This window comes from Mesoplodon bidens (assembly GCF_964165515.1).
Source record: "Mesoplodon bidens genome assembly, chromosome: 16".
NCBI classification, from domain to species: Eukaryota; Metazoa; Chordata; class Mammalia; order Artiodactyla; family Ziphiidae; genus Mesoplodon; species Mesoplodon bidens.
Genome location: NC_138173.1, coordinates 32,825,689 through 32,851,322, shown reverse-complemented (window position 1 = coordinate 32,851,322; position 25,634 = coordinate 32,825,689).

Genomic DNA, 25,634 nt, shown 5'->3' with positions numbered 1-25,634 from the left:
ATTCCTTGGACAAATCCCACTTGATCATGGTATATGATCCTTTTAATGTGTTGTGGACTCTGTTTGCTAGTATTTTGTTGAGAATTTTGCGTCTATGTTCATCAGTAATAATGGTCTGTAATTTTCTTTTTTTGTGATATCTTTGTCTAGTTTTGGTATCAGGGTGATAATGACCTCATAGAATGAATTTAGGAGTGTTCCTTTCTCGCAAATTTTTGGAAGAGTTTGAGAAGGATAGGTATTAAGTCTTCCCTAAATGTTTGATAGAATTCACCTGTGAAGCCATCTGGTCCTGGAGTTTTGTTTGTTGGAAGATTTTTAATTACAGTTTCAATTCATTACTTGTGATAGGTCTGTTTATATTTTCTAATTCTTCCTGGTTTAGTCTTGGGAAATTGTACCTTTCCAGGAATTTGTTCATTTCCTTGAGGTTGTCCATTTTATTGTCATATACTTGCTTGTCATAGTCTCTTATAATCCTTTGTATTTCTGTGGTGTCAGTTGTAATTTCTTCTTTTTCATTTCTAATTTTATTGATTTGTATCCTTTCCCTTTTTTTCTTGATGAGTCACACCAATGAACAGATCATCCAAACAGAAAATAAATAAGGAAACACAAGCTTTAAATGGCACAATGGACCAGATATATTTAATTGATATTTTTGGACATTCCACCCGAAAGTGGCAGAATAAACTTTCTTTTCAAGTGCACATACAACATTCTCATCACATCTTGGGTCACAAATCAAGCCTTGGAAAAATTAAGAAAATTGAAATCATATCAAGCTTCTTTTCCAACCACTACACTATGAGATTAGAAATCAATTACAGGAAAAAAACTGTAACAAACACAAATACATGGAGACTAAAGAGTGTGCTACTAAATAACCAAGAGATCCCTGAAGAAATCAAAGAGGAAATTTAAAAAATACATAGAAACAAATGGCAATGAAAACACAATGACCCAAAACCTATGGGACACAGCAAAAGCAGTTCCTAGCAGGAAGTTTATAGCAATTCAATCTCATCTCAAGAAAGAAGAAAAATCTCAAATAAATAATCTAACCTTACCCCTAAAGCATCTAGAGAAAGGAGAACAAAGAAAACCCAAAGTCAGTAGAAGGAAAGAAATCATAAAGATCAGAGAAGAAATAAATGAAATAGAAATGAAGGAAACAATAGCAAAGATCAATAAAACTAAAAGTTGGTTCTTTGAGAAGATAAACAAAATTCATAAATATGGATTTTATTTAAAATTACTCAAGCTCAATCAGAGCAATGAGCTAAATTTCAGTCAATGAATATAACTTCCCAGTTATTGGGTGGAACCCTCCTTTAATTATGGCATGGGTTTATATGGCTAACACCAGGCTATGGTCATTTAAGTTTAAAGGCCCTTATATTGGGAACAGTTAAATCATACTAAGGGTAATCAGCCTAATAACACTAGGAAATTGTGCTGAGTGCCTTATGAACAATGCCAATATGTCATTACCTTTGAGAAGCAGTGACTGGTTTGGAGCTGATTGGTTGAGATGACCAGGAAAATATTAGGTAGTTCCTAAGAGGACCCAATGGATTTATGGGGCAAATTTACAGCATTGGTTCTTCCCAGGTTGATTAGAAAGATGCACAATTGATTTCTCTTGAGCTCAAGATCAGCTATGGGCAATACTGAAAACAGCCACTGCCACTCTACCTTTAATGCGGCACACTGTGTTCAATCATTTTTCCAATGGTAAGATAATTTGACCATGGTATTTGTTCCTTCACTTGGAATAGAAGACGTCATTACTCACATAGAGGCTTTAACCAAATTTATTCAGCAAGCTTTGAATTATAATAATAAAGCCATTAATTGCTCAATTCAGAAGTTTCCATTATGAGAAAAGCAGTCCTATGGAATCACATGGCCCTTGATATTCTAACAGCTTCCCAAGGGGGAACTTGCACTCTAATACATACTAAATATTGTGTTTTTGTATCTTCTGAGTCTTCTAATGTAACCCACCTTATGATGTTTATGAAAAATCAAATTTCCACTCTGAATGATTCTCTTCCCAGTTTAGGGGGAAAATGGGTTGTTTCAGTTTTTAAGAAATAGATCAAAATTTATTTATTTGATTTAAATATTGATGCTTTGTTGGGATAAACCTATCCAATCAGCAAATATGATTACAGATGTCCTTTGCACCTAATCATCCTCTTCAATACTTTTTTGTCCATTAAATCAGAGAAAATTCTAAGTTGCCTGGCAAAGTTATTCTTGGAAAGGAACCCATTTTCTACATTTCCCTCCAGTTACTTCAGAGTTTCAATTTATGTCACCACATAGGATAATTTCATAAGGACCCTGACATTATTATTTCACTTTAAAATGTAATTTCATTATTTTGCTCCTAACTTTATTCTCCTTTGGTTTTAAAAGACTATTAGGCCTCCCCAATTACTAAAATGGTTTATGATATACAAGTTATTTTGTATGTATATTCATTGTTAAAATGTGTCTTGACATGGATCTCAGTGTCTTAAGAGGTAATTAACAGTCTTATTTGGAGATTCTCATTCATATTGAACTTTCAGGCCATTTTGCCTGTAGATCTCTTTCCTATAGATTTGAAAGAAAAAGCTGTAATATCAAATACATCACAAATCAGATTATTTGGGAAGAAGACTTAGACTTTCTACCATATAATTTATTCTAAATATGTTTCAGTGGTAAAAGAAGTTAACCTGGCATTTTAAGGCATTCAAAGTTATACAACTATTTTAAAATAAGACAAATGGCCTGAATTTATGTAATAGTGGTATTCTCAGATAATAGTATTATTAGAACAACTATCATTTATTCTTGTACTCAATCTTAAAACAAATTAGAAATCACAAAAATAATAGCATTAATCATAAATGTGAGCATAGTTTTTCTTACAATTTTTTTAGAATATATACTAGTAATGACATAGTTAAAATAATCATTTGATTGTCTAATTGCCTGTTTAATTGCTATAACTAGAATGTTTGATTGGATTGTTCTTTTGGGGGAGTTGCCAGGGAATGTGCTTATTTGTGTGCAATTTCATGTTAATTTATGAACTGCAGTAGAAATCAAGAAAACTAGGGCTTCCCTGTGGTGCAGTGGTTGAGAACCTGCCTGCCAATGCAGGGGACACGGGTTCGAGCCCCGGTCTCGGAAGATCCCACATGCCACGGAGCAACTAGGCCCGTGAGCCACAACTACTGAGCCTGCGCGTCTGGAGCTTCTGCTCCGCAACAAGAGTGGCCGCGACAGTGAGAGGCCTGTGCACCATGATGAAGAGTGGCCCCTGCTCGCCGCAATTAGAGAAAGCCCTCGCACAGAAACGAAGACCCAACGCAGCCAAATAAATAAATAAATAAATAAATAACGTTCCCTTTAAAAAAAAAAAAGAAAGAAAACTAATGCTAAATATTTTAGAAATTTAGTGTGGTATACAGAACTCAGAACTAGAGTTTGGAATTAATTTCCTTAAAAGAATGTAAAACACATCAAGCTTCTTTGAGCAATTCCAAGGGGAAATTTTATTTCCTGTTTAAAAATATATGGATGTAAGAGTTAATCTCCAAAGTTAACTAACAAAAGACACCAGAGTTTTAGATAAACTAATTAAAAGAGATTTAAATCTACCTACTCAGTCTTTTTTTCTTTTCTTATAAGTATATATTTTATTTGCAGAAAGATTCTGTTGGCTGGTTTTTTACAAATCTGTCTGCTCTTATTTAAAATACTCTCTTATTCTTTCACTGTAATTTATATTCCTTCCTTCCTTATAAATATTTATTTCAAAGTATCTTTCAGAGTAGATTGTAACCTTGGTGTGCATATTCTTCTATTTGTTGTGTCTGCTAATACTTTCTCACAGTGATTCATTTCCTCAAGTAGATTATAATCTCTAACTATAAATTCATCTGCAGCGGGGGTTGATTTGGTGGCTTATGCTGCATACTCAAGATGTAGCCTCTTAACCACAGCCCAGTTTCAAATTTGCCTCTACTTAGACTGGATGGGTCTCACCATATCTAGATCAGTTTTAATGAAAATATCTTAGTTTAGAATCATTTGAGCCAAGCAGACAGAATGAATTTGGACTCTACACTGGCTGAGGTACTGGCTTCTTTTCTACCCAAGCTTCCTTGTAGTTTCCAAGGGAGGGTTAGTGGCTGATGTTTTTCTATTTCATGGAAAGGTCAGCTCCTTATGACTCCTGGTCATATGCAGGAAGTTTATAGTTAGGTCTTTTAGCCAGAACCCTACTCTCAAGAATAATATTTGCTGTCAACATGTTCATTAACTAGGAAAACCTTATCATTTATCATTTAAATCAGAGCACTTTGAAAATTGGAAGAGGATTTATTATTAATTATGCAGAAGCAGCAGGTGCAAAGCAAGCCTATCCTTAGAAAACGGTAACCAAGCAGGACCCTATGGGGTCTTCCCGGGACAGACCCTTCCCCCTATGTCCTCTACCTGTTTCTTGTTTGTAGAAAAGCTGTAGTCTTCCAGGCCTCCCTTGAGTCACAAAAGCCCAGCTCAAGAATGAATGATTGAAAGGATGTGAACGTATAGTGACAAAAGTAGGAGGTGGGCCAGAAGAACTGGTAAAAATTTAAATAGTAAATAAGCCATATGGCAGTATAGAATCTTTAGTTCCTCCTTGAAGTACATAGATAACAGTATTTGAAGCACATTCCTGAGTTATTTTATAGATACTAAAACCCCCACCAAAAGGAAGAAGTTAACTACATGATGACCATGAGCACATAACCCCAGACCAGCTGGAGCCTGAGTCTTGGTAATGTTAACCCCTGTGACACCACACGTTTACCTCATCATTAACCAATCAGAGATTGTGCACGAGCTGAGCACACAACCTGTGACTCCCCTCCTTCACCTTCCCTTTAAAATTGCCTCCTTGAAACCTATCAGGGAGTTTGGTGTTTTAGAGCATGAGCTGCCTGGACTCCTTGTATGGCACCTACAATAAATGCTGCATTTACCTTCACCACACCCCAGTGCCAGTAGGTTGGCTTTATCACACGTGGGCAAGCACACCCAAGTTTGTTTTGGTAACAAAACCAGTACATATGTGGTAACCCTGCACTCATGCTAAGGTGGAAGCTATTTTGTCTTTGCCCCTGCCCACCAATTACAGTCCCACATTTTCTGTTCCTTTATTTCTACAGTCTGGCTATTTTCCTGGTAATTTATAGTTTGCCAGTACATCCAAAACTTCCACTGTTATACTTGGCCCATGCATTTTGTATTGGAATAGGTCCTTCCAGTATCAACTTTTTCTGATATGTTAACCTAAAATTTATTAATTTAATAAATTAACCTTCTTAATCTTTCATTGTTTCACTGCTTCTTGTGAGTTCCGCTTGAGTTTATTAGCTACCTCCTTATCATTATCATTACATTTACTTGAATGATGGATACAAAGATGATAAGTAAAGAATTTCCCCCTTTTTTTCTCCCTGGAAATCATTGGCAGAATTTTGTGTAATATTATATGCTTTCTGAATGTTCATCATTCCTAGGTAAAAGTAAAATAATTCTTTTATTTCTTTCACAGGGATCAAACTGGTACTTTGAACTTAAATTCACTACTGATATGTACAATACTTAATAAAACTACTTTATTATTATTTGGCATCTAATTATGGCCAGTAAAACTACTTTGGGAGTAGAATTTACATCTAATTGCTCATTACTCAGAATCAGGGTTCCATTCTACAAGAGTGGGACTAGCAAAAGCCAAGAATGTTCTGAATAGACTGAAGTGCCAAGAAAACTAGCAGAAAATGCTAGGTGGACAAGCTCAACATGTCAGCAGAGCCCACACATGTGCTGAGTTTAGATATACATGGCACAGCCACAAATTCAATGAAGGCAAATGGATCATGAGCTCTTAGAGAAGAGGTAATAACATATTGGAGCTGATGCATTATGTTACACATACGCTTAGTACCCGATTTGTTGTTCATTCTTTTAGACATACGTCCCTTCCTTCCAACATGATAATCTGTTTATCTCTTTAAGGTTCTATAGGTCTAGCAGAGCACTGAGGACTGCCAAGGAGAAACTTGGTGCAAAGGCAGCAGCTGGCAGTAAGCCTCCATTAATGTAACTTGGCTTTATTACAACTCTGGTAAACTACCTCCTCAACCTCTTTCACTTCTTTGGCTCCAACCTTTCCCTAGCAACCACAATACAGCTTTTCTTCCTATGTTATATTTCCATCTGCCACACTCCTAATTGCCAGCCCATTCTGATGGATTTTGTTCCTCAAAGCTTTTTACTTTCTTACACTGAGGAGTGGTCTGTAAACCCTGTATGCTTTACTGATGTGTTAAACTTGTGGCTTTGTCTTTTGAAGATATATTTTAGAGTCAAAATATGGAGAAAAAAGAGTTAAAACTTTATTTTGACAGAAGAAAATATTATGTTCTTTTTTCTTCCATAGTCTTTTGATTATTTGAAAAGTATCATATTTCTGATCATGTCAATAGAGTCACGATTTCTCTGATTTTAACAATATGTTAACCTGAACATTGAAAGAGAAACTTTAAGCCTAATGCAAGCACACAGAAATGACATACAAACACATTGGTGGAGCAGAAGCAAGAAGAACTACAATCCTGCAGCCTGGGGAACAAAAACCACATTCACAGAAAGATAGACATCATGAAAAGGCAAAGGGCTATGTACCAGATGAAGGAACAAGATAAAACCCCAGAAAAACAACTAAATGAAGTGGAGATAGGAAACCTTCTAGAAAAAGAATTCAGAATAATGATAGTGAAGGTGATCCAGGACCTCAGAAAAAGAATGGAGGCAAAGATTGAGAAGATGCAAGAAATGTTTAATAAAGAGCTAGAAAAATTAAAGAACAAACAAACAGAGATGAACAATACAATAACTGAAATGAAAACTACACTAGAAGGAATCAATAGCAGAATAACTGAGGCAGAAGAACGGATAAGTGACCTGAAAGACAGAATGGTGGAATTCATTGCTGTGGAACAGACTAAAGAAAAAAGAATGAAAAGATATGAAGACAGCCTAAGAGACCTCTGGGACAACATTAAACGCAACAACATTCGCATTATAGGGGTCCCAGAAGGAAAAGAGAGAGAGAAAGGACCAGATAAAATATTTGAAGAGATTATAGTCGAAAACCTCCCTAACATGGGAAAGGAAATAGCCATCCAAGTCCGGGAAGTGCAGTGAGTCCCATACAGGATAAACCCAAGGAGAAACAAGCCGAGACACATAGTAATCAAATTGGCAAAAAATAAAGACAAAGAAAAACTATTAAAAGCAGCAAGCGAAAAATGACAAATAACATACAAGGGAACTTCCATAAGGTTAACAGCTGATTTCTTAGCAGAAACTCTACAAGCCAGAAGGGAGTGGCATGATATACTTAAAGAGATGAAAGGGAAGAACCTACAACCAAGATTACTCTCCCCACCAAGGATCTCATTCAGATTTCACAAAGAAATCAAAAGCTTTACAGAGAAGCAAAAGCTAAGAGAATTCAGCACCACCAAACCAGCTCTACAACAAATGCTAAAGGAACTTCTCTGGGAAACACAAAAGAAAAGGACCTTCAAAAACAGACCCAAAACAATTAAGAAAATGGTCATAGGAACACACATATTGATAATTACCTTAAACGTGAATGGATTAAATGCTCCAAACAAAAGACACAGGCTTGCTGAATGGATACAAAAACAAGACCCATATATATGTTGTCTACAAGAGACCCACTTCAGACCTAGGGACACATTCAGACTGAAAGTGAGGGGATGGAAAAAAATATTCCATGCAAATGGAAATCAAAAGAAAGCTGGAGTAGCAATACTCATATCAGATAAAAGAGACTTTAAATAAAGAATGTTACAAGAGACAAGGAAGGACACTACATAATGATCAAGGGATCAATCTGAGAAGAAGATATAACAATTATATATATATATATATATATATATGCACCCAACATAAGAGCACCTCAATACATAAGGCAACTGCTAACAGCTATAAAAGAGGAAATTAACAGTAACACAATAATAGTTGGGGACTTTAACACCTCACTTACACCAATGGACAGATCAACCAAAATGAAAATAAATAAGGAAACAGAAGATTTAAGTGACACAATAGTCCAGATAGATTTAATTGATATTTAAAGGACATTCCATCCAAAAACAGCAGATTACACTTTCTTCTCAAGTGCGCATGGAACATTCTCCAGGATAGGTCACAGGTTGGGTCACAAATCAAGCCTCAGTAAATTTAAGAAACTTGAAATTGTATCAAGCATCTTTTCTGACCACAACGCTATGAGATTAGAAATGAATTACAGGGGAAAAAATGTAAAAAAAACACAAACACATGGGGCCTCCCTGGTGGCGCAGTGGTTGAGAGTCCGCCTGCCGATGCAGGGGATACGGGTTCGTGCCCCGGTCTGGGAGGATCCCATATGCCGCGGAGCGGCTGGGCCCGTGAGCCATGGCCTCTGGGCCTGCGCGTCCGGAGCCTGTGCTCCGCAACGGGAGAGGCCACAACAGTGAGAGGCCCGCATACCGCAAAAAGAAAAAAAAAAAAAAAAAAAACACAAACACATGGAGGCTAAACACTACGTTACTAAATAACCAAGAGATCACTGAAGAAATCAAAGAGGAAATCAAAAAAACCTAGAGACAAATGACAATGAAAACATAATGATCCAAAACCTATGGGATGCAGCTAAGAGGGAAGTTTATAGCTATACAAACCTACGTCAAGAAACAAGAAAAATCTTAAGTAAACAATCTAACCTTACACCAAAAGGAACTATAGAAAGAAGAACAAACAAAACCCAAAGTTATCAGAAGGAAAGAAATCATACAGATCAGAGCAGAAATAAATGAAATAGAAATGAAGAAAACAAAAGCAAAGATCAATAAAACTGAAAGCTGGTTCTTTGAGAAGATAAACAAAATTGATAAACCATTAGCCAGACTCATCAAGAAAAAGAGGGAGAGGACTCAAATCAATAAAATTAGAAATGAAAAAGGAGAAGTTACAACAGACACTGCAGAAATACAAAGCATCCTAAGAGACTACTACAAGCAACTCTATGCCAATAAAATGGATAACCTGGAAGAAATGGACAAATTCTTAGAAAGGTATAACCCTCCAAGACTGAACCAGGAAGCAACAGAAAATATAAACAGACCAATCACAAGTAATGAAATTGAAACTGTGATTAAAAATCTTCCAAAAAACAAAAGTCCAGGATCAGCTGGCTTCACAGGTGAATTCTATCAAACATTTAGAGAAGAGCTAACACCCATCCTTCTCAAACTCTTCCAAAAAATTGCAGAGGAAGGAAAACTCCCAAACTCATTCTATGAGGCCACCATCACCCTGATACCAAAACCAAAGATACTACAAAAAAGAAAATTACAGACCAATATCACTGAAGAATATAGATGCAAAAAATCTCAACAAAATACTAGCAAACAGAATCCAGAACACATTAAAAGGATCATACACCATGATCAAGTGGAATTTATCCCAGGGAAGCAAGGATTCTTCAATATATGCAAATCAATCAATGTGAGACACCATATTAACAAACTGAAGAATAAAAACCAAATGATCATCTCAATAGATGCAGAAAAAGCTTTTGACAAAATTCAACACCCGGGCTTCCCTGGTGGCGCAGTGGTTGAGAGTCCGCCTGCCGATGCAGGGGACAGGGGTTCGTGTCCCAGTCTGGGAAGATCCCACATGCTGCGGAGCGGCTGGGCCTGTGAGCCATGGCTGCTGAGCCTGTGTCCGGAGCCTGTGCTCCGCAATGGGACAGGCCACAACACTGAGAGGCCTGCGAACCACCAAAAAAAAAAAAAAAAAAAAAGAAAAATTCAACACCCATTTATGATAAAAACTCTCCAGAAAGTGGGCATAGAGGGAACCTACCACAATATAATAAAGGCCATATAGGACAAAAAATAAAGAAACACATTTGTGTATTTCACCTATCCTACATAATAAATCACGTACTTGGGAAAATTCTAACTGATGTCACTGTTCTCTTTGCTGTTTTTGACTTCTTAGCCTACCTGAAAAGATTAGGACTCCTTGACAATAAGTCAATTCATGGTCTGCTGAACAAATATTTTCTATTTACTTTATCACAATACCTACTTGTTTGCCTTATGCTGCCCAAATCAAATTATTTTATTTTATTTATTTAAAAAAAAACTCCATAAGGAACAGGCATTTTGAGTTTATCAAATACCTGGAAAGTTTTAAAAGCATTTATAGTTAAATAATTTTCAAACATATTTAACTAATAACCCTCATCCTTTAAAAATACATATTTCAGAGTAATTCCTGGTCATTATAAAAAGTTAAGAAAACGGGTATACATTTCTATAAAAAGAAGAAAATGAGAGTTATAAGAATCATACCACTAAATGTAACCACTGTTAATATTTTTGTATATCCTATTCTATAGTATACTTATATTACCCATATAAATACATAATAAACTTATAGATACATGTACATTCTTTTAAAATCCTGCTTTCAAAAAATATTCTTCAAAGAGTGCTTTTTTTTAACATCTTTATTGGAGTGTAATTGCTTTACAATGGTGTGTTAGTTTCTGCTTTATAACAAAGTGAATCAGTTATACATATACATATATCCCCATATCTCCTCCCTCTTGCAAATCCCTCCCATCCTCCCTATCCCAACCCTCTAGGTGGTCACAGGGCACCAAACTGATCTCCCTGTGCTATGTCGTTGCTTCCCACTAGCTATCTATTTTACAATTTGTAGTGTATATGTGTCCATGCCACTCTCTCACTTTGTCTCAGCTTACCATTCCCCCTCCCCGTGTCCTCAAGTCCATTCTCTACCTCTGCGTCTTTATTCCTGTCCTGCCCCTACGTTCTTCAGAACAATTCTTTTTCTTTTTTTAGATTCCATATGTATGTGTTAGCATTCAGTATTTGTTTTTCTCTTTCTGACTTACTTCACTCTGTATGACAGACTCTAGGTCCATCCACCTCACTACTAATAACTCAGTTTCGTTTATTTTTTTGTCTGAGTAATATTCCATTGTATATATGTGCCACATCTTCTTTATCCATTCATCTGTCAATTGACATTTTGGTTGCTTCCATGTATTGGCTATTGTAAATAGAGCTTCAATGAACACTGTGGTACATGACTCTTTTTGAATTATGGTTTTCTCAGGGTATATGCCCAGTAGTGGGATTGCTGGGTCATATGGTAGTTCTATGTTTAGTATTTTAAGGAACATCTGTACTGTTCTCCATAGTGACTTTATCAATTTACATTCCCACCAACAGTGCAAGATGGTTCCCATTTCTCCACACCCTCTCCAGCATTTATTGTTTGCAGATTTTTTAATTTTTTGAGGTAGGATTGTATTGCTATTAACTTCCCTCTTAGAACTGCTTTTGCTGCATCCCATAGGTTTTGGGTCGTCGTGTTTTCATTGTCATTTATTTGTAGGTATTTTTTGATTTCCTCTTTAATTTCTTCAGTAATCACTTGGTTATGTAGTAGTGTATTGTTTAGTCTCCATGTGTTTATATTTTTTATAGGTTTTTTCCTGTAATTGATATGTAATCTCATAGAATTGTGTTTGGAAAAGATACTTGATATGATTTCAATTTTCTTAAATTTACCAAGTCTTGATTTGTGACCCAGGATATAATCTCTCCTGGAGAATGTTCCATGAGCTCTTGAGAACAAAGTGTATTCTGTTGTTTTTGGATGCAATGTCCTATAAATATCAATTAAGTCCATCTTGTTTAATGTATCATTTAAAGCTTGTGTTTCCTTATTTGTTTTCATTTTGGATGATCTGTCCATTGGTGAAAGTGGGGTGTTAAAGTCCCCTACTATGATTGGGTTACTGTTGATTTCCCATTTTATGGCTGCTAGCATTTGCCTTATGTATTGAGGTGCTCCTATGTTGGGTGCATAAATATTTACAATTGTTATATCTTCTTCTTGGATTGATCCCTTGATCATTATGTAGTGTCCTTCTTTGTCTCTTGTAGTAGTCTGTATTTTAAAATCTATTTTGTCTGATATGAGAATTGCTACTCCAGCTTTCTTTTGATTTCCATTTGCATGGAATATTTTTTCCATCCCCTCACTTTCAGTCTGAATGTGTCCCTAGGTCTGAAGTGGGTCTCTTGTAGGGAGCATATATGAAGGGTCTTGTTTTTGTAACCATTCAGCCAGTCTATGTCTTTTGGTTGGAGCATTTAATCCATTTACATTTAAGATAGTTATTAATATGTATGTTCCTATTACCATTTTCTTAATTGTTTTGGGTTTCTTATTGTAGGTTTTTTCCTTCTGGAGAAGTTCCTTTAGCATTTGTTGTACAGCTGTTTGGTGGTGCTGAATTTTCTTAGCTTTTTCTTGTCTGAAAATGTGTTAGTTTCTCTGCTGAATCTGAATGAGATCCTTGCTGGTTAGAGTAATCTTGGTTGTAGTTTTTTCCCTTTCATCACTTTAAATATGTCTTGCCACTCCTTTCTGGCTTGCAGTGTTTCTGCTGAAAGATCAGCTGTTACTTTATGGGGATTCTCTTGTATGTTATTTGTTGGTTTTCCCTTGCTGCTTTTAATATTTTTCTTTGTATTTAATTTTTGATAGTTTGATTTATATGTGTCTTGGCATGTTTGTCCTTGGATTTATCCTTTATGGGACTCTGTCTGCTTCCTGGACTTGATTGACTATTTCCTTTCCATATTAGGGAAGTTTTCAACTATAATCTCTTCAAATATTGTCTCAGTACCTTTCTTTTTCTCTTCTTCTTCTGGGACCCCTGTAATTCAAGTGTTCATGCATTTAATGTTGTCCCAGTGGTCTCTGAGACTGTCCTCAATTCTTTTCATTCTTTTTTCTTTATTCTGCTCTGCAATAGTTATTTCCACTATTTTACTTTCCAGGTCACATGTCCGTTCTTCTGCCTCAGTTATTCTGCTCTTGATTCCTTCTACAGAATTTTTAATTTCATTTATTTTGCTGTTCATCATTGTTTGTTTGCTCTTTAGTTCTTCTAAGTCCTTATTAAATGTGTTTGTATTATCTCCATTCTATTTTCAAGATTTTAAATATGTCTTTACTACCATTATGGTCATCTTTACTATCATTACTCTGACTTCTTCTTCAGGTAGACTGCCTATTTCCTTTTCATTGTTTGGTCTGGTGAGTTTTTACCTTGCTCCTTCATCTGCTGTGTGAATCTCTGTCTTCTCATTTTGCCTAACTTACTGTGTTTGGAGTCTCCTTTTTGTAGGCTGCAGTTTTGTAGTTCCCATTGTTTTTGGTGTCTGCTCCCAGTAGGTTAGGTTGGTTCAGTAGGTTGTGTAGGCTTCCTGGTGGAGGGGACTTGTCCCTGTGTACTGATGGATAAGACTGTATCTTGTCTTTCTGGTGGGCAGAACGACGTACAGTGGTGTGTTTTGGGGTGTCTGTGACCTTATTATTTTAGGCAGCCTCTCTTCTAATGGATGGGGTTGTTTTCCTGTCTTGCTAGTTGTTTGGCATAGGGTGTCCAGCACTGTAGCTTGCTGGTCATTGAGTGGAGCTGGGTCTTAGCATTGAGATGAAGATCTCTGGGAGAGTTTTTTGTTGTTGTTGTTGTTAAATTTATTGAATTATTTATTTTTGGCTGCATTGGGTCTTTGTTACTACATGCAGGCTTTCTCTAGTTGCGGTGAGTGGGAGCTACTCTTCATTGTGGTGCATAGGCCTCTCATTGTGGTGGCTGCTCCTGTGCACGAATTGTAGGCATGTGGGCTTCAGTAGTTGTGGCTCATGGGCTCTAGAGCACAGGCTCGGTAGTTGTGGCTCATGGGCTTAGTTGCTCTATGGCATGTGGGATCTTTCTGGACCAGGGCTCAAACCCATGTCCCCTGGATTGACAGGCAGATTCTTAACCACTATGCCACCAAGGAAGTCCAACCTGTTTTTTTTTTTATTAGTTTCTGCTTTATAACAAAGTGAATCAGTCATACATATACATCTGTTTGCACATCCCTTCCCTCTTGCGTCTCCCTCCCTCCCACCCTCCCTAACCCACCCCTCCAGGCACTCACAAAGCACCAAGCTGATCTCCCTGTGCTATGTGGAATCTTCCCACTATCTATCTACCTTATGTTTGGTACTGTATATATGTCCATGTCTCTCTTTCGCTTTGTCACAGCTTACCCTTCCCCCTCCCCATATCCTCAAGTCCATTCTCAAGTAGGTCTGTGTCTTTATTCCTGTTTTACCCCAGGTTCTTCATGACATTTTTTTCCCTTAAATTCCATATACATGTGTTAGCATACGGTATTTGTCTTTCTCTTTCTGACTTACTTCACTCTGTATGACAGACTCTAGGTCTATCCACCTCATTACAAATAGCTCAGTTTCGTTTTTTTTTATGGCTGAGTAATATTCCATTGTATATATGTGCCACATCTTCTTTATCCATTCATCCGATGATGGACACTTAGGTTGTTTCCACCTCTGGGCTATTGTGACTAGAGCTGCAATGAACATTTTGGTACATGTCTCTTTTTGAATTATGGTTTTCTCAGGGTATATGCCTAGTAGTGGGATTACTGGGTCATAAGGTAGTTCTACTTTGAGTTTTTTAAGGAACCTCCATACTGTTCTCCATAGTGGCTGTACCAATTCACATTCCCACCAGCAGTGCAAGAGTGTTCCCTTTTCTCCACACCCTCTCCAGCATTTATTGTTTCTAGATTTCTTGATGATGGCCATTCTGACTGGTGTGAGATGATATCTCATTGTAGTTTTGATTTGCATTTCTCTAATGATTAATGATGTTGAGCATTCTTTCATGTGTTTGTTGGCAGTCTGTATATCTTCTGTGGAGAAATGCCTATTTAAGTCTTCTGCCCATTTTTGGATTGGGTTGTTTGTTTTTTTGCTATTGAGCTGCATGAGCTGCTTATAAATTTTGGGGATTAATCCTTTGTCACTTGCTTCATTTGCAAATATTTTCTCCCATTCGGAGGGTTGTCTTTTGGTCTTGTTTATGGTTTCCTTTGTTGTGCAAAAGCTTTGAAGTTTCATTAGGTCCCATTTGTTTATCTTTGTTTTTATTGCCATTTCTCTAGGAGGTGGGTCCAAAAGGATCTTGTTGTGATTTATGTCATAGAGTGTTCTGCCTATGTTTTCCTCTAAGAGTTTGATAGTTTCTGGCCTTACATTTAGGTCTTTAATCCATTTTGAGCTTATTTTTGTGTATGGTGTTAGGGAATGATCTTATCTCATACTTTTACATGTCCCTGTCCAGTTTTCCCAGCACCACTTATTGAAGAGGCTGTCCTTTCTCCACTCTACATTCCTGCCTCCTTTATCAAAGATAACTTGACCATATGTGCATGGGTTTATCTCTGGGTTTTCTATCCTGTTCCATTGATCTATCTTTCTGTTTTTGTGCCAGTACTACACTGTCTTGATTACTGTAGCTTTGTAGTATAGTCTGAAGTCAGGGAGACTGATTCCTCCAGCTCTGTTTTTCATTCTCAAGATTGCTTTGGCTATTCAGGGTCTTTTGTTTTTCCAAACAAATTTTGAAATTTTTTGTTCTAGTTCTGTGAAAAATGCCATTGGTAGTTTGATAGGGATTGCATTGAATCTGTAGATTGCTTTGGGTAGTAGAGTCATTTTCACAATATTGATTCTTCCAATCCAGGAACATGGTATATCTCTCCATCTATTTGTATCACCTTTAATTTCTTTCATCAGTGTCTTATAATTTTCTGCATACAGGTCTTTTGTTTCCTTAGGTAGGTTTATTCCTAGATATTTTATTCTTTTTGTTGCAATGGTAAATGGGAGTGTTTTCTTGATTTCATTTTCAGATTTTTCATCATTAGTGTACAGGAATGCCTGAGATTTCTGTGCATTAATTTTGTATCCTGCTACTTTACCAAATTCATTGATTAGCTCTAGTAGTTTTCTGGTAGCATCTTTAGGATTCTCTATGTATAGTATCATGTCATCTGCAAACAGTGACAGTTTTACTTCTTCTTTTCCAATTTGGATTCCTTTTATTTCCTTTTCCTCTTTGATTGCTGTAGCTAAAACTTCCAAAACTAAGTTGAATAAAAGTGGTGAGAGTGGGCAGCCTTGTCTTGTTCCTGATCTTAGTGGAAATGGTTTCAGTTTTTCACCATTGAGGACGATGTTGGCTGTGGGTTTGTCATATATGGCCTTTATTATGTTGAGGAAAGTTCCCTCTATGCCTACTTTCTGCAGGGTTTTCCGGAAGAGCTTTTGCCATTTGATATTACGTGGAGCTGTGAGGTCCTGAACCAGTGTACTGAACTTGGCTCTCTGAACTCACAGACACTGGCCTCACACCTGGCTGGAGCATGAAGACCCTGTCAGCCACATGGCTCCAAACTCCTGATCTCCACACTCTGGAGCCCCCCCTTTTGATCTAGAGTGTTTTTAAAATACTTATTTATGTATTATTTATTTTTGGCTATGTGGGGTCTTAGTGGCGGCATGTGGGATCTTTCCTTGTGGCACATGGGCTCTTCATTCTAGTGTGCAGGATTCTCTTTAGTTATGGTATGTGGGCTTCTCCTTGCGGTGGCTTTTCTTGTTGCAGAGCACTGGCTCTAGACCCACGGGTTTCCGTAGTTGTGGCTTACAGGCTCTAGAGTGCAGGCTCAGTAGTCGTGCCACGTGGGCTTTGTTGATCTTCAGGACATGGGATCTTCCCGGACCAGGGTTCAAACCCGTGTCCCCTGCATTGGCAGGCAGATCCTTAACAAATGTGCCACCAGGGAAGTCCCCTTTTACATGTTTTTTATTCCCCAGTGTAGTGTAAATGTGGGTTGGTTGAGAGAGTTAAGGTCTTTTTGTATCAAATCCATTTGTCTGCAGAATGCTAGCTCATCATGACCATATATCACAGTTCTCTTCCTCCTCTCCAAACTGACAGGGAATTCTTTGATAGAAAGAGGGTAAAGCAAATCATACTGTGTCCTAATGGATGCCACATGTTCACAGATTGTATTAAAATTCAGGCTGATCATGGCATTAAGAAGGAAGTTCATTTAAAGTAGTAATTCCTTACCAGAAAAATAAGTTCTTTACTTGAATCAAACAATCTTCAAGTGATTTAAAGAACTTGAAGATGCAGTGTTGTACTTTCTGCAGAGAATGTTTTAAGAAAAACTAATTTGATCTCAAAGTGTAGACAGAGAAACGCCATCTGGAAAAAAATTGGAATGGAAAAATTTTAAGATTATATTTCTCTTGTATTTTTGGAAAAATCAACCTGATAATTGTGTTACTAAGACAGAGCTTAATGGCTAGGTAAGGTACGTCAAAAACAAAACAATCCAAATGAAAACTTAGAAATGTGGTTGGTAATGAGAGCATGAAGTGCTAGGTAAGAGGGAAAGGGGGAGAGATGGAGAAGGCTCACAGTACTGCTTTCCCAAATCCCTCAGCATTAGTCTTCTTCATTCCTCATAATTTGGAGGAGGTCTCTATCTCTAGGACAAGGACTGGGTTTACACCAAGAAAATGTAGGCATTTCCAAATAACTCATATATGCCACACCCAGGCTCAGAGATTGCAGAGTTAGTATTCTCTCCAAGACTTCTCTGTCCGATGAACCTTTAATGAGACATGGGATAATTTGGGAGTGAGATAAATGAAACCACAACTTTGAAGGCTACTGTCCCTTACATATTATGTTAATTTGGCAAAAAGCAGTTCTAAGCAAGGATGTAGAGTATATGACTGGCATGATTCTAAGGAGTCAGTGCATGAGACTAAGGAAAGGTCACATAATAACTAACAGTTACAGAATACTTGTCAGGAACTTCTAAGAGCATTATATTTATGTATTAATCCATTTAAACCTCATAACAACACCAAGGAAAACTTTTTCTTTATAAAATGTGTTTTATTTCTAACCACATTGTACTAAATTATTTTTGCATATAAGTCATTGGACATAAATGGAGCAGAGGAAGACCTAATACATCTAGGAAATGGAGGAGAGGGCAAAAAAATAGTTTTAAAAGTGTGGTAGACGACTGCTTAACGGGAATGGGAGGATGTGATCTCAACTTCTCAGAAAGGTACTGCTCATTTACATTCTGAGAGCAGGTGGCTTTTTGGCCTTGGACAAGTGATTGGTGAGTGATTACCTTTTCACCCTCTACATTTAGTGGGTAGCTGCATTTAAGACAGCTGCTTCTCCCAGGTTATTCCTCTATTTTAGAATGTTACCGGCTATTGGCTTAAAGGTTAGATAAGGAGTATCAACAATAAGCAAAAATGTTGACTTTTTCTTTTACTTAAAAACAGATCAGGAGATTAGAAAATGCTACTACATAGGGAGGAAATAAGAGCAAAAACTTAAAGCCTGACTGCTGTTCCAGAGTGCTTTACATAGATTAACATATTTAATGCCTAATATAGCCCTATGAAAATCCTTGAGTACAGCACAGGGAGGTTAAATCACTTACCCAAGATCACACACACACAGTTCAGAAGTCATGATTTCAACCTCCAAAATCTGGATCCCCAATCCACACTCTCAACAACTATTTTCAGAGAACATCCATTCTACTTTCACCTGGTTGTGTATGGTTGGATAAATCACGGCATTTCTCAATTTCTCTATTCTCCTTTCCTTAATTTACCTACCTCAGAAAGTTCTTGAGAGTGAGAAATGACATAACATATATCAATGTATAAATAACACTACAGGGTATTGTTTTTCATTGTTTTAAACATAAAGCTCTAGCCGTTGTGAGATCTGTCTTTAAGATGAGTTATATTGGTACTTCCTTCAGTACTGATGGAAATTCTAGTGCTGACTCTCTTTGCATCCTGCTTCAGAGTGCATGGTTCAGGACGAGACTGGAGAGGTGAGCACTGGGCTGGACATCCCTGGACATCCCTTACTGCTTGGGTCTACTGAAGGTGGAATGGAAAGAAAGGTGACTGATGGTGCTGTAACAGTCACAAGGCCAGTTGGTTTATGCCTTGTACTTTTGGTTTAGTACTGTTCCCTGCTCTCCTTCTCCCAGTTCTTTTAAAATCAGTGGCTGCTACTACATCTGCCCTGGCACCCCTGACTGCTGGGGACCCTGCCTTCATGCTGCTCTGCTCAGCCACAAGTTAGGGCTAAACGTTGGGGAGAGAGTACTCAGTTGTGAGGTTGAAGGATGTGTGGAGTAGGGCTAGAGGCAGGATAGATTTAGCTTTTCCCGCTCTTGATAATGGTTAACTCACCCAGTAAAAAGTTAATTACAACAGTAAGTATATGAATCATAGAAAAATCACTTAAAAATTGTTTAACAATTAGCATAACACTAAAAATAAACAAAAATTAGAGAATACGTTTAAACCAAAATATTAGGCTAGACAAAAAAGAGGGAAAATTTATCTTTACTTCTTTCTAGTCCTATGCCTTTTCAGTTATTGCAGCACTTCTGAGAGAGGAAATTAATTGTAATAAAATAATAATCAAACTTCCTGCCTGGCAAAGAAAAGATAAAACCTTGAAGGCTTACATTTTTCATTTCTCTTAGAATTTAAAACTTTTGATAAACATTCTGATGATGAGATTATCTAAATTTTAGGTAGCATGGTGAATGAAAGCCTATATTTATGTAATTCTTACTAAGGCCTAGAATTGATTTTTAAACATATAAGAAAAAGCATAAACCCAATATTTTAATTTAAACAATTATTCTTTAATTTTTATTTTTATCGTTATACTAATTGTTAAATTGTAAACGATTGTTCTGTTATTCACATTCTTACTGGTATGACTTTACTTTTGACATTCACTATGGTTTTTGTTCTTGTGGACTGTTTCAGATACATTGGACAATCGAGATTACTTCGGATTGTATAATTAGGATATTTGCAATAGTCAAAATGTGAGGAAGACGTAGTGTTTCTATTTTGGAAAATTCTTGTAGAATTGGTCTATTCTTTTTTTTTTTAATCTTTAAATTTTATACTGTTATACTTTATTTTTTTAACATCTTTATTGAGGTATAATTGCTTTACAATGGTGTGTTAGTTTCTGTTTTATAACAAAGTGAATCAGCTATACATATACATATATCCCCATATCTCCTCCCCCTTGTGTCCCCCTCCCATCCTCCCTATCCCACCCCTCTAGGTGGTCACAAAGCACCAAGCTGATCTCCCTGTGATATGTGGCTGCTTCCCACTACCTATCTATTTTACATTTGGTAGTGTATATATGTCCATGCCACTCTCTCACTTCTTCCCAGCTTAACTTTCCCACTCCCCGTTTCCTCAAGTCCATTCTCTACATCTGCATCTTTATTCCTGTCCTTCCCCTAGGTTCTTCAGAACAATTTTTCTTTTTTTTTCAGATCCATATATATATGTGTTAGCATACAGTATTTGTTTTTCTCTTTCTGACTTACTTCACTCTGTATGACAGACTCTAGGTCCATCCACCTCACTATAAATAACTCAGTTTCGTTTCTTTTTATGCCTGAGTAATATTCCATTGTATATATGTGCCACATCTTCTTTATCCATTCATCTGTCAATGGACACTTAGGTTGCTTTCATGTCTTGGCTATTGTAAATAGACCTGCAATGAACTATGTGGTACATGCCTTTTTTTTTCTTTTTTGAATTTTTGATTTTTATTTTATTTTCTTATACCATGACACTTTTTGAATTATGGCTTTCTCAGGGTATATACCCAGTAGTGGGATTGCTGGGTCATATGGTAGTTCTATTCTTAGATTTTTAAGGAACCTCCATACTGTTCTCCATAGTGGCTGTATCAATTTACATTCCCACCAACAGTGCAAAAGTGTTCCATTTTCTCCACACCATTTCTAGCATTTATTGTTTGTAGACTTTTTGATGATGGCCATTCTGACTGGTATGAGGTGATACCTCATTGTACTTTTGATCTGCATTTCTGTAATAATTCGTGATGTTGACCATCTTTTTTAAAAATTTTATACAGCAGGTTCTTATGAGTCATCAATTTTATACAAATCAGTATATACATGTCAATCCCAATCACCCAATTCATCACATCACCAACCCCACACCCTCACAGGTTTCCCCCCTTGGTGTCCATGTATTTGTTCTCTACATCAGTGTCTCAATTTCTGCCCTACAAACTGGTTCATCTGTACCATTTTTCTAGGTTCCACATATATACATTAATATATGATATTTGTTTTTCTCTTTCTGACTTACCACACTCTGTATGACAGTCTCTAGATCCATCCACGTCTCAACAAATGACCCAATTTCGTTCCTTTTTATGGCTGAGTAATATTCCATTGCATATATGTACCACAACTTCTTTATCTTTTCATCTGTTGATGGGCATTTAGGTGGCTTCCATTACCTGGCTATTGTAAATAGTGCTGCAATGAACATTGGGGTGCATGTGTCTTTTTGAATTGTGGTTTTCTCTGGGTATATGCCCAGTAGTGGAATTGCTGGATCATATGGTAATTCTATTTTTAGTTTTTTAAGGAACCTCCATAACCTTCTCCATAGTGGCTCTATCAATTTACATTCCCACCAAGAGTGCAAGGGGGTTTCCTTTTCTCCACACCCACTCCAGCATTTGTTGCTTGTAGATTTTCTGATGAAGTCCATTCTAAGTGGTGTGAGCTGATACCTCATTGTAATTCTGATTTGCATTTCTCTAAATGTTGAGCAGTTTTTCATGTGTTTCTTGGTCATCTGCATGTCTTCTTTGAAGAAATGTCTATTTAGGTCTTCTGCCCATATTTGGATTAGTTTGTTTTTTTAACATTGAGCTGCATGAGCTGTTTATATATTTTGGAGATTAATCCTTTGTCGGTTGATTCATTTGCAAATATTTTCTCCCATTCTGGGGTTGTCTTTTCAACTTCTTTATGGTTTCCTTTGCTGTGCAAAAGCTTTTAAGTTTCATTAAGTCCCATTTGTTTATTTTTGTTTTTATTTCCATTACTCTAGAAGGTGGATCAAAAAAGATCTTGCTGTGATTTATGTCAAAGAGTGTTCTTCCTATGTTTTCCTCTAAGAGTTTTATATTGGCCGGTCTCACATTTAGGTCTCTAACCTATTTTGAGTTTATTTTTGTGTATGGTGTTACGGAGTGTTCTAATTTCATTCTTTTACATGTAGCTGTCCAGTTTTCCAGCACCACTTATTGAAGAGACAGTCTTTTCTCCATTGTATATACTTGCCTCCTTTGTCATAGATTAGTTGACAATAGGTGCGTGGGTTTACCTCTGGGCTTTCTATCTTGTTCCATTGATCTATGTCTCTGTTTTTGTGCCAGTACCATATGGTCTTGATTACTGTCACTTTGTAGTATAGTCTGAAGTCAGGGATTCTGATTCCTCCAGCTCTGCTTTTTTCCCTCAAGACTGCTTTGGCTATTCGGGTCTTTTTTGTCTTCATACAAATTTTAAGATTTTTTGTTGTAGTTCCATAAAAAATGCCATTGGTAATTTGAGAGGGATTGCAGTGAATCTGTAGATTTCTTTGGGTAGGACAGTCATTTTCACAATATTGATTCTTCCAATCCAAGAACATGATATATACTTCCAATCCAAGAACATGGTATATCTCTCCATTTATTGGTATCATCTGTAATTCCTTTCATCAGTGTCTTATAGTTTTCTGCATACAGGTCTTTTGTCTCCTTAGGTAGGTTTATTCCTAGGTATTTTATTCTTTTTGTTGCAATGGTAAATGGGAGTGTTTCCTTAACTTCTCTCTTATATTTTTCATCATTAGTGTATAGGAATGCAAGAGATTTCTGTGCATTAATTTTGTATCCTGCAACTTTACCAAAATCATTGATTAGCTCTAGTAGTTTTCTGGTGGCATCCTTAGGATTCTCTATGTATAGTATCATGTCATCTGCAAACAGTGACAGTTTTACTTCTTCTTTTCCAATTTGTATTCCTTTTATTTCTTTTCCTTCTCTTATTGCCGAGGCTAGGACTTCCAACGTTTTGTTGAATAAGAGCAGTGAGAGTGCACATCCTTGTCTTGTTCCTGATCTTAGAAGAAATGCTTTCAGTTTTTCACCATTGAGAATGATGTTTGCTGTGGGTGTGTCATATATGGCCTTTATTATGTTGAGGTAGGTTCCCTCTATGACCCCATTCTGGAGAGTTTTTATCATAAATCGTTGTTGAATTTTGTCCAAAAAATTTTCTGCATCTATTGAGATGATCATTTGGTTTTTATTCTTCAGTTTGTTAATATGGTGTCTCACATTGATTGATTTGCATATATTGAAGAATCCTTGCATCCCTGGGATAAATCCCACTTGATTGTGGTGTATGATCCTTTTAATATGTTATTGGGTTCTGTTTGCTAGTATTTTGTTGAGGATTTTTGCATCTATATTCTTCAGTGATATTCGTCTGTAATTTTCTTTTTTTTTTGTAGTATCTTTGTCTGGTTTTGGTATCAGGGTGATGGTGTCCTCATAAAAGGAGTTTGGGAGTATTCCTTCCTCCACAATTTTTTGGAAGAGTTTGAGAAGGATGGGTGTTAGCTCTTCTCTAAATGTTTGATAGAATTCACCTGTGAAGCCATCTGATCCTGGACTTTTCTTTGTTGGAAGATTTTTAATCACAGTTTCAATTTCATTACTTGTGATTGGTCTGTTTATATTTTCTGTTGCTTCCTGGTTCAGTCTTGGAAGGTTATACCTTTCTACGAATTTGTCCATTTCTTCCAGGTTGTCCATTTTATTGGCATAAAGTTGCTTGTAGTAGTCTCTTAGGATGATTTGTGTTTCTGCGGTGTCTTTTGTAACTTCTCCTTTTTCATTTCTTATTTTATTGATTTGAGTCCTCTCCCTCTTTTTCTTGATGGGTCTGGCTAATGGTTTATCAATTTTGTTTATCTTCTCAAAGAACAAGCTTTTAGTTTTATTGATCTTTGCTATTGTTTTCTTTGTTTCTATTTCATTTATTTCTGCTCTGATCTTTATCATTTCTCTTTTGTGCTAACTTTTGGTTTTGTTTATTCTTCTTTCTATAGTTCCTTTAGGTGTAATGTTAGCTTATTTATTTGGGATTTTTCTTGTTTCTTGAGGTAAGGTTGTATAGCTATAAACTTCCCTCTTATAACTGCTTTTGCTGCATCCCATAAGTTTTGGATCATCAATTTTTCACTGTCATTTGTCTCTAGGTATTTTTTCATTTCCTTTTTTATTTCTTCAGTGATCTCTTGGTTATTTAGTAACGTAGTGTTTAGCCTCCATATGTGTATGATTTTTACGTTTTTTTCCCTGCAATTCATTTCTAATCTCATAGTGTTGTCATCAGAAAAGATGCTTGATATGATTTCAATTTTCTTCAATTTACTGAGGCTTGATTTGTGACCCAGCATATGATCTATCCTGGAGAATGTTCCATGCACACTTGAGAAGAAATTGTAATCTGCTGTTTTTGGATGGAATGTCCTATAAATATCAATTAAATCTATCTGGTCTATCATGTCATTTAAAGCTTCTGTTTCCTTATTTATTTTCATTTTGGTTGATCTGTCCATTGGTGTAAGTGAGGTGTTAGTGTTCCCCACTATTACTGTGTTATTGTTGATTTCCTCATTTACAGCTGTTAGCAGTTTCCTTATGTATTGAGGTGCTGCTATATTGGGTGCATATATATTTATAATTGTTATATCTTCTTCTTGGATTAATCCCTTGAGCATTATGTAGTGTTCTTCCTTGTCTCTTGTAACATTCTTTATTTTAAAGTTTATTTTATCTGATATGAGTATAGTTACTCCAGCTTTCTTTTGATTTCCATTTGCATGGAGTATCTTTTTCCATCCCCTCACTTTCAGTCTGTATGTGTCCCTAGGTCTGAAGTGGATATCTTGTAGACAACATATATATGGGTCTTGTTTTTGTATCCATTCAGCAAGCCTGTGTCTTTTGTTTGGAGCATTGAATCTATTCCATAATTAAGGTAATTATCCATAATTATCCAATCCATAATTAAGGTAATTATCGATATGTATGTCCTTATGACCATTTTTCTTAATTGTTTTAGGTTGTTTTTGTTCATCATTTTCTTCTCTTGTGTTTCCCACTTAGAGAAATTCCTTTAGCATTTGTTGTAGAGCTGGTTTGGTGGTGTTGAATTGTCTTAGCTTTTGCTTCTCTGCAAAGGTTTTGATTTTGCCATCAAATGTGAATGTGGGGTTTCCCTGGTGGCACAGTTGTTGAGAGTCCGCCTGCCAATGCAGAGGACACGGGTTCGTGCCCCGGTTCAGGAAGATTCCACATACCGTGGAGCAGCTGGGCCCGTAAGCCATGGCCGCTGAGCCTGCATGCCCAGAGCCTGTGCTCCATGATGGGAGAGGCCACAACAGTGAGAGGCCTGCGTACCGAAAAAAAAAAAAAAAAATCTGAATGAGATCCTTGGTGGGGAGAGTAATCTTGGTTGTAGGTTCTTCCCTTTCATCTCTTTAAGTATATCATGCCACTCCCTTCTGGCTTGTAGAGTTTCTGC